Genomic DNA, 17,839 nt, shown 5'->3' with positions numbered 1-17,839 from the left:
TAGGCCTCCCTAACCTGATTATACTCAAAATCGGTGACATTATATATTTAACTATCTATTCATAATGTCATTATCATCATGAGCCTGAATCAATCCACCGCTGGATGAAGGCCTCCCTAACCTGATTATACTCAAAATCGGTGACATTATATATTTAACTATCTATTCATAATGTCATTATCATCATGAGCCTGAATCAATCCACCGCTGGATGAAGGCCTCCCTAACCTGATTATACTCAAAATCGGTGACATTATATATTTAACTATCTATTCATAATGTCATTATCATCATGAGCCTGAATCAATCCACCGCTGGATGAAGGCCTCCCTAACCTGATTATACTCAAAATCGGTGACATTATATATTTAACTATCTATTCATAATGTCATTATCATCATGAGCCTGAATCAATCCACCGCTGGATGAAGGCCTCCCTAACCTGATTATACTCCTTTCTGTCATATGAATTGCTATATTTATCAAAATCGGTGACATTATATACTTATCTATCTATTTATAATGCCATTATCATCATGAGCCTGAATCAATCCAGTGCTGGATGAAGGCCACTCTAAGTTGTTTGCAGTGGCGCACTCAGGGTTTAATATTGGGGGGGGGGGGGGGGCAGGAGGAGAATTTAAATTAGTCCCATAGACTCGTTTTCTTCTTCATATAATTATTTTTACATATTTTCACAATACACGGCGGCATATTTGTACAGTTTATCTTAGTTTTTAGGCATAGTGGCGGTAACCGTTGAGCGTATCATCAGCGACTGGCGGATTGGAAGTGACTAACAGCGACCATGCTGGACATGTGCGCCTAGTATGCTAAAACATTACTCAAATAATATCGGCTGTGCTACCCGTTTGGTCTAGAGCAGTGGTTCTCATGCGTTCATAATATTTCAAAAATATATTTATGAAATTGGTTGAATACACATGACTTAAATCTATCCCACGCTGAAATGATCCATTATGTGTTTTTGTGATGATATCATGTGTGAAATAGTCCGTTTCTGAGAATAAAGTCAATTCAAATAATTGGCAACAATTGCTTTATTAATATTGTCGATTTTACCTACTACTGTATACTGTGAAAGATCATTCAGTGCGATGCACTTCATAAAAAACAAATATCGAAGCCAGTTGACAGATGTAAATTTAGAAGCAGCCATACGGCTCGCATTGGAAAAAAGGAGTATTGAGGAATTTCCATTTTCATTATTTTTAAATAAATAGATATTTAGGTGCTAAAACGTTCAAATGTCGTTTATTAAGTGGATAAATTGATCCATTTTTTTAGTAAATATAATTTAGCTTTAATTTTTTCAATCGCAACAAAAGTGAAATTTGGTGTGGCCACCAGACGTTTCCATAGAACTGTCAATGTTAACTGTGCGGCCACTGGTCTAGAGAGTTACAATATTTATGCTGAATTCAACTGAAAAAAATGTTCTTTTGATTTACACCACCACCGACTGTAGTAGGTGTAGTCGTTCTTGTCACCGAATGTTTATCGTCGATTTTTGGTTTTTTAATATTGAGGTTCCAAAATATTAATTGAAAATGGACAAAAAAAGTATTAAGTATTGCATTTAACTTATACACAAAACCTACTCAACACAACACAGCCTAATTTCTCGTTTATCGGTCTTTTGTCTATTGCACTCGGTGTACCTACACCATGGCCCCCATATCCTGAAACGGGCCCTCCCGCTATGATTAAAGGCAGTGTGAAACACTACATAAACGTTTTTCAAATTGTGTTTTAGTTCAAATTAAGGGTACTTATATACTTAGTGAATTATTAGCGATTTTTAATAGATCTACTTTAAGAATGTAGCTGTCGAGTATCGACACATAATAATCAGAAAATATATTGCACAATTATGTAATTTAAAATGTTCATGACCATGAAGTATAATAGCGCCGCAGGCGACTTTTTTTTACTATTAAAGCTAATTTATGATGTGTGTTTATCTCACTTATCTGGTCAAGCCGACACGCTGGGCCCCCAACAGCCCGAGCCCCAAGGCTAGAGCCCTGTCAGCCCGCCCCAGCCATGACCTACTCCGGAATTTGGGCGGACACCGAGAATTTTTTGACAGTTCCATTAGGGATTGGGTTTCAAAAAAACCCGACATTAGTGTTTCGAAATTTTTGTGTTAGAAATTAAAATCTATGAAAATTTTCTAAAAAGTGTGCTGGAGTTTTATTTTTCATCATCGTTCATCATTTTTTTGCCGTGTTTTTATTTGTCTAAGCCCAAGGTATAGTTTATTGGCTTTCAAATTTTTGGGGGGTGCCATTGCCCCTTGGCCCCCCCTGGGTGCGCCACTGGTTGTTTGTATTTCTGTCGGTCATATGAATTGCTATATTTATCAAAATTGCTGATATTATATTTACCTATACATATCGTCATTATCATCATCAACCAGGATCAATCCACTGCTGGATGAAGGTTATCCCAACCTAATTCTATTGTTTTTGATCATATAAATTGCTATATTTTTAAAAATTTGTGATTTTATATACCCAACCATTTATACCGTCATTATCGTCATCAACCTGTATTAATCCACTGTTGGATAAAGGCCTCTCTAAGCTGATTCCACACCTTTGGGTCCAATAAATCCCTACTCTAAACAGAATTGGTATATTCCTCTCAGATGTTTGGCTTCATTATTAATTTATCAACATTTGTTTCGAAATTAATGTCCCGCACCTGGAAACTATATTGTTTCAGGTTAAATTTTAATTCAAATGATTGTTTAAATATTATTCTACGGCTGCAAGCATTTATTTTTTTATAGACAATGTAACAAAATAATGTTTAAATTTATTTTTACACTGCTAACCTTCTTCTATTATTTAAAGGAGTCCCGTGGGAGATTAATAATCACGTTATATTGGATCGCTATTTATCATAATCACATACTTATATTGCTTTACATTTGAATGATTGCACGTGATTAAAGGAAACTTTTATAAACCTACACATATATTCTATTAAAATGTCAGTGAAAATGTCAAACTACTTTGTTTTCCCACCACCACCCGTCATGTATATTATACAGCCGTGGATATGTATGGCCGCCTTCCATGACGCTATAAACGTGTCTGAAAGAAGTGATTTTAACTCATTTAGTGCTAACAACGCGACTGGCGCTTTTGCATTACCTGGCCATGAGATATAATTAACATGATATTTAAATGTGGCAATTAAATATTAATTAACAGGTCAGCAGTGACTGAGTTAAGTGCTCATTCCGTTCCGAAACGAAGCCGTACGGGACTGATGCTACAACCATGCACCGTAGTGCTTAAAGAAGAAAGTTAAGAAAGGAAGAAAAAGAAATGTCAAACTGTCCGAGGTGAATGAAAATCCATCCCGAAGGGAAATCTATGGTGCCGTCTATGCATACTTCACAATTATATTAATATCCAATACCGCCAAGCCGTCTGCAAGACCTAGCGAGACAGACTGGCGACCGCCAGCTGGCTCTGCTAGTATTATTAATTACGACTCTCGATTATTTATGTTTGACTAGCGGCGATTTTCATTGAAATATATGACGCAATCAATTCAGCCAGACGATTTAAAAGGGGCTTTGAAACAGTTAAGTACCTAGATTATACCGAAAAATTAAAAATATACGTATTTCTCACAAACTCAATTAAAAATATTACCCATGGCCATAACATAACTACTCAAACCACTCAAACAGATAATTACTTACACACAAAAATAAACCACTGATTTTATTATGAGTCCTCACTGTCATCCTCAATAGTGATTATTTTTAGTTAGAGGATATGGTTTGTGGTTTATATTTTATTTTGTATTGTGGGGGCCTTAAAACCAGCCTGTTCATCAGGTCTCTACGTCCCTGAACCCACCACTGCATCCAACTCAAAACGAGTGTTTTCAATCGTCGGCATTCTTATTTGTTTTAATTTAAATAAGAATACAACTTGCAGATGGTATTGGATAGTTTTTAAAATTCAATTAAACCCTGCCTAAAGCAATCCATAATAGGTAGATATTAGATTAAAAAAAATTCTTATATCTACTGCGGTTTCGTTAAATTCAATTTTATTCTTCTTCTTTTTTTTTTTTTTGGACATTGTGGACATTACAAATTACAAGTTTAAGACGTTCACAACATGACATTTAGAAGCAAAGTTGTATAAAACAGTATTACATAAAAAAAATAGATAGATCAGTAGATAAATTAGATAGGTACAAGGAAGTAGACCGGATGAGTTAAGCAGACCCTATTTTTAGAATTTATTAAACAACGTCCACCTAAACTCTTTCTCACGTAGGTGGAATATATACCCAATCAATTCAATACCATCAGAAATTTGTATTCTAAGTCCAATGAAAAAAAAATCAGGATGACTAACAAAGTTTGTCTACCTCTACTTTTAATTATGGTTTGATCTGGGCAGGGTTTAATTGAATTTTTAATTCTAATACTATCTGCAATTTGTATGCTTAGTACAATGAAAAAAAATACCTATGTGTGATTGACAAATTTTACTGTGCATTATTTATGTCGAATCTCAACAGCTTACCTTCACCCTTCGCTACTGGTATATACCTACTCCCTTATGAAATATTTTGATGAAAAGTTCTATAAGTATCAAACAGTTTTAATGTTTGTTTCAAAAGAGATTGTAGGTAGGTATGTTTTATGTTAGTGACGAATCTAAATCCCTCTCACTTTTATCTCGAGGGATTAGGTACTTCATATATAATTCATAGAAAAACTTTCTGCCATATTCAAAAAGTGTTCACGCATTCTCTTAAAGCTTTCGCGACAAAAACTTGACGCGAAAGAGAAAAACTGTTCATTATTATCAAAAAATGCGCAGGATATAGTGTTGTAAGTTTATAGTTCGTACATAAAGGATACTTGAATATATAAAAAAATATTTTTCCGTAAATTATTACCTACTTACTCAGGGGTGTAGGGTGCTTTTTCATGTTGGAAGGCCTCATTAATCAACCAGTAAACCTAATAAGTCCGTATTCAAGAAACTTTAATAATTCGGTATACTTAAAATGTAAATTATTTTGTAATTGCAACACTTGGGATTCGCGCTCATGTGCTCTAACCAACTAAACTGTGTGTGTCCTATCTAATTGCGACGAAATTAACTAGTGGTTTTAAAAATTCTCACTGACGCATTTTCTAAATTGCGTTATTGTTTGGCAGTAAGTTGGCTTTTGAATTTTAAATCAAAATATTAATAACTAGGTACCTTGAATTAATTTATCAAATCAAATTATATTATCGATGTTAGGAACAAACAAATTGGAAAATTTGTTGAAAAAAGACGTGCTGATTCTATAGCTATTTTCAGTATTTTTATTCGAATTTTTAGCATTGCAAAATTCGCGGACGACTGGTTTCTACTATTTACTATTTAATTTAATTTAAAGTATTATATTGCATTATATCACCTGTACACGTGCACGGATTTACTTGCAGCAATAGTATGTATTATAAATTATCGCGATGATAACTAACGTTTACACATAAAAATAATGACTGCCTCGCCAATTTCATTCTTCAAGAGTAAGCGAGACGCGACGTTGTCATTTTATGGCACTGGTACGAAGATCGGTTAACGTAAAATTAGTCTGCGTGGTGTAGTTCGTTTTTTTATCGGCAGGTTCGCCACTATCGTTCTATCGCACTCGTTATTTTTAGAAAAACAAAAATACTGGTAGGTATCGCTAAAGTGCTATGTTCTTTTTACAAAATTGCGCGCACACACCTTCGAAAGAACGTTGCTTGGGGGGAACAAACAATTTACTGATGCTTCTGGTTTCTTAGACGACTGTGTTTATATATAGTTCAATCTGTAGTGGTCAATGACTTCGGGCTTTGTCAGCATTATTTCGACAGTGTAAGAATTAGCAAGTCATTTAAGCTATCGCACAATCGTCGCATATACAGTCAGCATATTCTAGATGCGCGACATTATTCGATGGGATCGAAACGTTCGAAGTGCAATAATGCAGAGGCCAGCGGATTTCTCAATTGAAAACTTCATCAACAATGACTCGCAATTTACCGAATATTCATGTATACAATTAGCGGGTCATAGTTGATGAGTTAGTCATTCTAAATACCTATTAGTATCAATCATAATCAATCTCGGTCCAATCAGTAAGCTTCGTCTAATTCGCTCCGCACAGTATTCTATTCCATGAGCTCGGACCTCGGAACAGTATCATAAATATTGTAACATAACGCTCTTGTAACATACTCTTCTACCGACTGTTTACGCTGCAAATAAAATTCGCTGCTCCATCCATCGGTGCAACCACCAAAATCTCGACTTCTCATCTCTCTTCCTGACGACTCTCCATTTACACATCCTGGTCATCCCCAATCACGGCGATCTAGTCACTCAACAACGAGCCTCGCCAAAAATCTATTCGATTTCATGCCTTTAGAGTCTTTATACAGCAGTGGCAAAGGGTGGAGGTAGGCTGTTAAGACACGCCATACATAGTGCACACTAAATTTTGTCAGTCATAGGTATTTGTTTTCATTGAAATAAGACTATACTTTACAGAAGGTGTTGGTTAGTTTTCAAAAATTCAATTAAACGCTGCATATCTATTATATATCTAATTTTATGCAATTAAATCATACATAACTTTGGATATTTTATAGATAGAATAATATTTTTGTATCTATTATAATTTGATTTAGGCAGGACTTAGTAAACTTAAAAAAATGAACGAACAATGTGTGTAATATGTATTCTTAATCCAATGAAAAATTATGAATGGAAAAATGTGCACAATTTTTGCAGCGCTCGAAATGGAAAAGTTCACGAACCGGAGCGCTCGACAATTTTCTGAAGATATTTACATAGTCATCAAATTTGATGTGTACGTATTTTATAAAAATAAGTGTGTTAGATTTTCTATTATATGGCATATCTACTAGCTCAGGCCGTCAACATATTTTTCCACGAGACGGAGCGATAATTTTACCCGTTTCACGAACCGCAACGGCGCTCCGGTGTGCTCCGGTCCATTTCGAGCCCTGAAATTTTGTCGTATCGCCCACAATATATCAAGACAATTATGGTTTGATTTAGGTAGGGTTGAATTGATTTTTAAAAACTAACCAATACCATCTGTAAAGTTGTAATCTTAGTTCAATAAAAACAAATACATATAACTAACAAAGTTTAATGGGGACTATTTATGGCGGATCTTAACCGCCTACCTCCACCCTTCGCTACAGTTAGACAGCCATATTTAAACATAGTTTGCACGAATTTCCTGTTGAGATTATTGAATAGATTGCAAGATGTTTTGGCTGCAGCCCGAAACCTGCATTGCAGACGATGCACGCCTTATCATTGTAAAGGAAGGCGATCGCTTATTTTGAAAAGCATTTTCTATCGCGGAGCAAGCAAAATTTTCCATCACTTTTATCGCGTAGAAAAGCGGCTGGCTCGGGAAAATTCTGCCGGTACTTAGTGAATATTATTTGACGGTGGACGGTAAATAGCGACGATGATTGCCAAAATAATAATGTGTATAAATAAATATCTGGGTAAACTAATCGTTCGTGTACAGTGGCACATTACACCAAAGACACATGTGTAATTGAGTGGGGAAAATTTGTAATATTACGCAATAACAATGTAGTACATAATAGTATGTATGCTTAATAATAGTGGCGAAGCTTTAAGGGGGGCCATGCTCAGCGTAGGTCAAAATGGAGCTTTTGTTCTATTTTCAAAGCATGCTCCTGGACATACCTTAAACGTTGTAGATAATCTATTTATATAATTTTGAAGCCTTATTATCTTTTATATTTATTTTAAACATTTGATGACTGTATAAAATATTTTTATTAAATAAAATAGTATTCTTTTAAACCTCTCGCTCTAATGTTTTAGAATATAGTCATATTTCAGTACATAAATGTGTAGTGGTGTTAAGATTTTTTACATTTATTAATTTTTAAACGGATTTATAAAACCATCAGTATAATTTATATATACATTATTATAGTGAAATATTTACGATAAAAAATTATATTGATAATCTCTGTGATCCCAAATTTGATAATAATTAGGCATTTTATTATTCAAAAAATGGGCAAGATTAACACATTTGAAGATAATTCTAAAGATACTAATTATAAGCTATGTCTTTGACCATTCAAGTGTGATAAAGATCATACGAATAATGATTGCTTTATAATAATTATTGACCTAGAAAATAGAAAAAAGCTCCATTTTGACCCACGCTGAGCACGTCCGCCCTTGACGAATTCTCTACCTACCAGAGGCACCTAGTGAGAAAATATTATGAAGCTTGCAATTTGAGACATTTTATTGATAATTTACAATTTAAACTAAGGTGCATGGTTGCTACATCAGTCCCGTGCAGCATCGCTTCGGGACAAGGAAGTGTGGCACTAAAATTTTTCATTCTGACACGTTTATAGCGTCATGGAAGGCGGCCGTGCACAAACTGCGGCTGCATATACATGGCGGGTGGAGATGGGGAAACTAAAATCATATACTAATTAATAAATATGTACTTATATGAAAACATTTAATATAAAAATATTTTTTTCCTAAGTCAGAGATAAACTTGTAATTTTTAAAAATGTTATAAAATGTGAATTGGTTAAAAGATCCCATCTCATTATTACATATTATTTTATGGTAATATTTATAATTTAACTTTAGTTTATTAAGTTTTACATATTTTATCGAAGAGATTTTTGACTAATTCATAGTTTATAATTTTTTATATTTATCTATTTAAAAAAACATCGATTTTTATAAAAATATAAATGTGTATAACTTGATATATTTTTTATTTACTTATATCAAATCGAGCTTCAATATTGAGACCATACTTAAATAAGATTTTATATAAATAAAAAGGATTTGACATCATAAAAACATAAAAATAAAACTCTTTAACTTCATTATTATTTCTTTTGACCATGTCCGATCCTAATAGGATCATACGGGCATCCACAGAGTGGAGGTTTGAATTAACAGTTTTTTTTATACAATCAATGGATGTAAGCCACTTGCTCAACCTTTAGGTCCATACTCTGTCTGACTCCATACACAAATTGAAAAACAACATTGTATTTGCCGGACCCAGGGTTCGAACTTGGGACCCTCTATACTATAAGCCATTGCGTAAACCGCTCGGCCATAGTGGGCACAACATTAACTTTAGCATGATAGGTACTATATCGACACCTCCTAGGTATACGGTCGGAACTGCAAAATGCTAAGTTTTTGGTAGAGCCATTTTAATGTTGCGATTGACACCACAACGTTAATTAAAATGCTGGAATCGTAGTTTTTTCGTTATGCATATAAAATATTGTTTGCACTTTGTTTTTTTAGATATCATTATTGTATTAGCTATTTTACAAAGTTTTTCTTAGCTCGTATTCTTATTTGTCCGGTGGTTCTTTGTCCGGTACAAATCTTGCAATCGATTTTTAACTAACTTCCCGACTAGCTAGACATTTGAAACTTTTAGAATATATCAAAACACGATGCCAATGCATTTTTTAATACTTTTAGCCATCTTTGAGTAGAATTGAATTCATTTTCAGTTAATTCTGTTTTGTATGAAAAGTTATTTCGACACCATTATTGGTTGCTAGGGTCTGGGGTCCTAGCAACTTAATTATTGATATATATGTGCGTTACTATGGAAATCAATATGACATGTCAAAATGACATTTCAGTATTATTTCTATCAAAAATAATTTTTTTTGATCGTTTAAGCTAGTCAAGTCAAGTTTATATGATTAAACAGAAAATTTAAAAATGTTGTATATAAAAGTCTTTTTATCTTGTAATTATTTTATAATATTTCAGTTACGACTATTTTGTCTTTACTTTTCGAACGGTAAATACTAAATAGTATGTAGTTACCCGTTATGACTTTTTACGTCATTACATACGATTCTATACAGTTATATATTTTCAACTTAGAAAGTCGTAAATCGTGGAATCTAAGGGTAGAATGTATACGCAGGAAAATATTTGGGGTATTTTTTAATAATCTGAAGGTAAATCAGTGATAGAGATTTGATGTAAAGGCATTCTTGATGTTAATTTATTATTATAATATTATTGACTACATATTCTACAATTTTAACTCAATTGAATAATTTTAGCAATTAAAAATATCAAAACTTGCCTAACAGTAAAGTTTTTGGCAGCGACAACTTTTGGTCGCAATTTTCCTCATTTATATTACACACTTTCCGGGAATTTAATATGTTAAACATTACCAGGGCTCATTAAAAGCCATACTTAAAAATTTGTTATAATCACTAACAATATATCTCAATAATTGCCGCTCAAACATATAACACAGTCCACACAGTCGTATGCAAGACGTCAACGTAAAATGTACTATCTGACACATCCTAGTATGTCATTCATAACATGCTTACAGTGCTTTTGTTCGGCGTACAAGGTCGAATGCTAAGTGATTATACATCGAAAATTACGATCGCTATCTTCGAAGTAAAATATATATATTTATTTATTAAATTATTTAAATACAGGTAATTAAGTTGCAAAATTGCAGTTCCGACCTTTTACGTAGGAGGTGTCGATGTAAAATTCGCTAAGCCCCTTAATATTAGCCAAGCATCGCAAATTTTGGCGCTCTTTTATGCGTGTAGAAACATTTGCCGGACGGTTTACTCGATGGTGACCACGTACATTCGCCAAGCTTGATCCACGATGAAGGGGAACAGAACAAATGTTTTGTGTGATTTCATGTAAATTGTACGTAAAACATTAGTTTAAGTAGTACAGTAGAACAGTTCGCCGTGAGCTTTCTTATCGGAAAGAGAACCGTAAACTATACGGTCTCCAATTTTATTAGATTCAATATGAACATTAATTCAATTTTTATAGCTGATTTTAGCAAAATTCATGAATTCAAGAATGAAAACCTAACCTAACCTAATAAATAATCCAGTTACATCTATTTTCAAAATTTGTTTGCTGCTGGCTTCCTGTAAACCGACAAGAACCGTGTTTTATTTAGACATGCATTTTATATCAGTACTATACGACCCAAAGAGTTTGGGCGGTCTTAAGGCTATACTTCAGCTGGAGCACAGTCTAAAACGATCGTGACTACGCGACGCGAAGTTTGTGCAAATGACGCGTGCAGAACAAAACATAATTTGCCATAAAAGTCAACATGCATTCATTTAATGTTATGTTTATTGTTCTATTACTAATAATAATAATAATATATTCATTCACATGTTTTCTTTTTCAAGTAAATGGGTAGTTTTTTTAGTCATTTTTACACGATTTAAGAATTAATTCCCCCGTCACCATCACAAAACAAATTGACGTGTTCACAGCTCGACTTTCGCTCTCCGATTGCCAGCCAGTCCGAAATTTCGTCGCACCTATAGTTGAAAATTATTTGCCGTTTCACTGAAGTACCTACCGTCTTAATATACGTCCATATATTTCCTACACAAAATTTCTCGGTGAAGTGTGATACGGCGAGATGCATACGTACAAGTTTCCGGACACGATTTTGTGTAACTCGTACACATAAGCAGGCGAAAAAATATCCATTCTTACTTAAGTTGTCAAATTAGAAAATGGCATAGTGATGAGCTCAAACAAGTCTATGAGATTTTAGAGTCTATTGCCAGGGCTTCAATTATCGGAAATCATTCAATAACAAAATGCGAAAGTTGACAATTCAAAAAAAATGCCCATAAGTTAATTTGAAAAATATCCCAAAGAGACGTTGTAATAACTAAAGCTAAAACTATTCGTTTAATAACAAAAAATCTATCTTAAGACAATGCAAAGCTTAATGGCGTAGATCCAATTTATTATTTAAGGCTTAAAATCAACAATTAAAAGCTCCTTTAGAATTTCAGGAAGCTTTTCAATTGAAAGATTTCATTTATTATGTATGTACTTACTGAAAATAAAAATAAATATTATTTGTGGCATGAATTTCTGACTTCTTCCATTAATATTCTGAATATTAAATCAAGCAGAAAGATTCTGTTTCTTTGATTCAATACCTACATAAATGAAAATGCCCGTCGGCGCTTTTCGAATGCTATGGGTTTCTATAAATACAAATGCAGGCAACATTCTATAATTTCTAATGAAGATATTATCAATTTGGTACAGATACGATTTCACAGTGGCGAAGAATTCCTTTGGAAGAAGGTAGGCGATCCAAAAGAATAGTGTCCACTTGTCATACTTATGGGAAGCTAGTAATGATAATATCTGTACCTCAGAGGCAGACGGATGCAACTCCATTTTTGGGGAAAATGATTTTTTTTAAGAATCGTCATGCTAAAGGCTTTATTTATTAGAGGCAGAGAGATGGAAGTCCTAGTCCAAGATATGCATAGAATAAAGATGCAAGTGCCATACCTACCTTAGAGGCAGAAGGATGCAAATCCAATAATCCACTAGGATAAAATTCTCTCAAACCGTCTGCAATATGTACTAGACGAGAACCAGCCAGGAGAACGAGATTTAGAGGAGGATACAGCACTATGGACCATATCCAAGTCATTAGAGAAATCAGAGCGGTAACAGGAATATAAGCTGCCGCTATCCATGGGTTTTATAGACTATGAGAAAGGGTTCGATTCCATAAAGAAATTTTCAATACTCGATGCACTCAGAAATCAAGGAATCCCCGGGCGCTATATAAATATTTTCAATAATATATACAGTAGCGCAACAACATCCCCATAAACCATCGCGCATTTCCTATCAGCAAAGGAGTTCGACAAGGTGATACAATCTCACCTAAACTATTTACAGCTACACTTGAAGACTTATTTAGAGAACTTGACTGGAATGGAGAATACGTGAGTCGTCTGCGCTTTCCCGATGACAATAAAGAGTAGTTTGCAAGACTCAGAAGACCTCCAAAGCAGAATGCAGGAACTCGCTGGAGTAAGCAACAAAGTAGGCTTGAAAATAAATGTGTCAAAGAAGAAAGTCATGTTCAACTGCTTTGCGGGCCAAAAAGAGATCCTCATCAATGGCATTCAGCTCAAACAGTTGAAAAACTATATCTATCTGGCACAACAAGTGTCTATCGATGGATGTATATTTGATGAAATTGTTCGCAGAGTAAAGCTAGGCTGGAGTGCTTTTGGCCGCCTGAATAATTTCTTCAAAAATGACCTCCCACTGTGCCTAAAGTGCAAAGTGTTCAACCAGTGTGTACTTCCCGTAATCACATGCGTGTGAAACATGGACCCTAAGTAAAAGAGAGATCCAGAAACTTAGAGTAGCACAACGTGGAATGGAAAGGTGCATGCTGGGCATAACGCAAACGGACAAAAAGAAGAATGAGTGGATAAGGGAACAGACAAGGATTAATGATGTGATAGAGTTTGCTAAAAACCTCAAATGGAAATGGGCTGGACACATAGGTCGAAGAAAGAACAATCGTTGGACAAATTTATTCATCCAGTGGTATCCAAGAGGTACAAAACATCCGCAAGGTAGATCTAGAGGCCGCTGGATCGATGAAATGATAAAGTTCTGCGGAAAAACTTGGCAACGCAACGCACAGGTACGACAGAAGTGGAATCAACTTGGAGATTAGCGAGGCCTTCATCCAGCAGTGAATAGATTCAGGCTGGTGATGATGATGAATACATAATAAAATTTAAAAAAAATTATGTGTTTTGCTTTGTTATATTTATACCTATAATTTTTTTAAACTTATAATTTGTTTTATTTTGGCTAGGTAAATAAGATACAAATCCACATTTAACAAAATATCTTTAGAGGCAGAAGGATGCAAATCCACGCTACGTTTTTTATTTTATTTTTTTAGATATAAAATTGTATTATATTTATTCCTTTCTTACATATTCCAGAAGTACTTTAATTGAATTAGAATAAAAAAAATAATGATCATTATATGTATATTTTCTTAGAAGTTATGAATATTCGTTTAAAATATAAATTGTTTTTTGGCTCTCCTGAACAATTGGATATTTGGCACTTGCATCCGTCTGCCTCTGAGGTACAGATATTATATGCATAGGTACATAACTAAAAATATATGGTGTTAGTTAATCAATTAAATCCTGTTTAAAAAAAACATATTTTAATAGTTATTATTATGATTTAATAGCGTAGAAAAAGAAAGTTTTTTTTAATAAGATACTTTTATCATTTTAAACTCTTTGCTTGAAGGGTGATAATAAAAAAAAAGCTTCAACTCTAGTACAATCTGCCGATTTGCTTCGATAATTTTCCGATAGATGTCAAGTCATATACCCAAAATCAAGTGACGTAATATATGGAGGACGTCTGATAGTGAAGAGGAATCAGAATAAAATCAGTGAGGTTTCTTTACTTGAGACCGTGTGGATAGGTAATACCCGAGAATTTGACTTTCGATTTGAACAAATTATAAATTAAATGCTTCAAGAGCTCCTTACGTTAAATGTTTTAAAATATTTTGAAATTAAACATACTATAATAAACAATTGGTAACAGTTTTAGTAAACTATTATCTAAATTTAGAACAAAATTAAATCTAGCTTTCAATTTTTTCTCATTTTAAATCTCTCTCTAATGGATTAAAAGTTGAAGAGATCTTTATTTAGCTACCTAAGTACCCATTTTAAATGTAAATGAAAACTATATATAGTCTATCTAGAGCTAATATATCTTTGGTGAAGCATCAATTCATCCACCAAATTGCTCCTTTCCAATATGACGACTTACGAGTAGGGAATCCAATCCCGAGCCAAAATTCTGATCCCGGGATGTCGGGATTACAATTTGACAATCCCGGGATCCCGGGATTGGCATTTTTTAAATTGTTAATATAAATTTTTTATATTTACAGATAACATTGATAAAATCGGTCAAAAATAAATCTAGTATAATTTATACTATTTAAGACATTTATTGTTAATATTGTATACCTACGTTCAATCTTGGAAATACATAAGTTTAATGGAGTAAATAATATTGTAATATAAATAATAATGTGAATTTAATATGATATTGGTGTTTCTGATAGTAAAGAATTAATGAATGGGCTAGCGAGATTTAAATAGTAAAGCAAATCATGGTGTACTTATGGCCTTTCCGCTTCATAAATCTAATAAGTCAGCCAAATATGAAACTGCCGTAAAACGTATAAGATCATGGTGGAATTACTTTGTTAATAGTGCGAAGCATTTTTTCCAATCTTTCTCATTTTTATTAATTCATGTGAAAAAATAAAATGAATCGACTACTTACACGTGGGTATAAATCAAACTTCATTCAAACTCAGTTTATTTCTAATGTAGTTATTTGTTATTAAAAATATTTTTTCTGTTATATTTTAGTTTTTATTTTATTTTCCATAAAAAATGACAAAAAAAATCAATCCCGAAAGTTTTGAGATTTTTTTTATCAATCCCGGGATTCATAGGAATCGAAAATAGCTCGGGATCCCGGGATTGGAATCCCTACTTAGGAGTACCTCGATTGAGAACGATAGCAATTAGTTTGATTTGCGTCCGCTATAGAGAAATGATAACTGACTTTTTTTGGCCGGATTTGGAAGATTTCCATTTGGTAAATATGTGGTTCCAACAGGATGGAGCCACATGCCATACAGCTCGTGAAACACTGTCTTTAATGCGTGTAAAATCAAAGTCGTAGTAGTAGTAAGGGACATTCGATCATATTATATGGTGTATGTAAGTCGTAGTTACATTTTTTGTACCCTAGTATAATAATTATATTGTTGTATATTGTATCTACGCCATTTACCTACTTCGTGTTGTTACTTTGAATACATTCGGTCTGGAGCGGCTTTGATTTGTCAACGAACAATAATAATCCAACTGCGATAGTGTTTTGTTTTATTATGCCTGTTTTATTTCATATATATTTATATATAATATGTATAATAGTAGGTCTCAAAGCGATCGCTGTTACTAGACTATAAATGCATCCGTCTAAAAGCTTTTAAAAATATTGATCGTCAACAGTTTAGATATATTATTTAAATTAACTATCGACAAGGAAAACAGTGTTCCATTGAAATATATATAGGCATCAGTCACTATAATTATATGAGTTGCTTAGAGTCATAACTCACATATTCCAAAAACCGAGTTTTGAGATAATTGCAAATAACCACTTATAATTAGAAGAAAAGTATTGAACTTCCTTGAATATTAATGAGTGAATGAGTCGATTTACATTATTTAAAAAAAAATATATATATATAGGTACCTAATACTCCTAAGGCTGCAGACACACAGCACACTGTGAGAAATAGAGCTCATTGATTAGTTCGAACGGCTTTGGTGACAGAACTCATATTATTCATTGAAAAATGTGAGTTATAACACCAACAGCCAACTTTGTCTTTGTGTTTTTTTCACATGGTTTAAAATGAATTTTGATACCAACTATTTATCTTCATATAGATTAATGCATTTAAAATCTTAAAAATATATTTTACTCAAAAATAACAAAATTGCAAAATGTGAGTTATGACTCAAGCGACTCATATAAACATAAGCCAATATTATAGTCGCCCTTAGAAAACATGTCTAGACCATCAATTTATCAGAGTAACCTGCCACATTACATTTTATGTATGCACAAATTAGCTTTAAGAATTATAACCGAATAGCTGATGAAAGCGAAGCTGGAATTCCTGTAAAATAGGTCATAAGTACTCGTCCAAGCCATCTTAAGGCGTGCCAGTATCTAAACAGGGTCACTTAGAGTTCAATTTTTGATACCTAATCAATTTATTTAAACTGTAAACTGTATCACGCTTTAATTGTTTTCTTCTTCAATAATCATCAAAATTTGGTTAGAAGTCGCCTGTTACCTGGCTTTCCCGACACCTCATTTTGATAATAAGCAAACACCAAGTCACATCCCGTCCTAGACCGTATCAATTGGCGCCCAACGTGTAGGGCAGATTCTGAAAGTTACGCGGACCAGTGACCCCGATGCTAGCTGACGACGCCGGCAGACGTGTCACTACCATACACATAATATATATCTGAATATGAGGATATTAATATATGTATACGTATTTGAAATTGTAACACTGCCTTCGGCTTCCTCCTCGCCAGATACCATCTTTTTCGCATTCAGCTACGAGGACCATTATTAGTGTATTCCATTCAAACATGCCCAGTTTCCTCTCATATTTTATTGATAGTGCCTGGTATTCCGACATATATGTCAATATGAGCTTGATAAGGGGTATGTATAACTTTATTTTAGTTTAATTGAGAGCAGTGTACCTGTCAATCAAAGGCTAATTTGTTTGCTAGAGTAATTCATTCACTAATTTCTTGGCTGATGTCGTTTTGAAGGGTAATGCGTAATCCTATATAATTTATAATAAATCCATTGACTTTCTAAAATTCATAGCCAATGATCTGGAATAGTGAGCTTGATAGAACTTCAGTCGCAGACTAGTATTTTGTTTTTGCTGCATTTAATTTGCTGCTGATATAATAAATACTTACAGAAAAGAAGCATTCATCAAGGCCGTAATAAAATTATCAACGAGGATTACTTATAATATAATATTATTATAACGAGATTTACGTGTAAGAATATACTTAGTATGCAGGTATACCTACTAATACAATTCTCATAATACTAAATTACAGAATATAATTATTTTAAGTGGGTATTCAAATAATTTGTATAATATGCCAACATGTTCCTGATTTAACTATACAGGATGGCCATGGCCCCCACATCTTGAAGCGGGC

Source organism: Rhyacophila brunnea, unplaced genomic scaffold (assembly GCF_057557595.1).
Source record: "Rhyacophila brunnea isolate RB1 unplaced genomic scaffold, BYU_Rbru_1.0 scaffold_10, whole genome shotgun sequence".
NCBI lineage: Eukaryota > Metazoa > Arthropoda > Insecta > Trichoptera > Rhyacophilidae > Rhyacophila > Rhyacophila brunnea.
Note: the sequence above shows the minus strand (reverse complement) of the source record.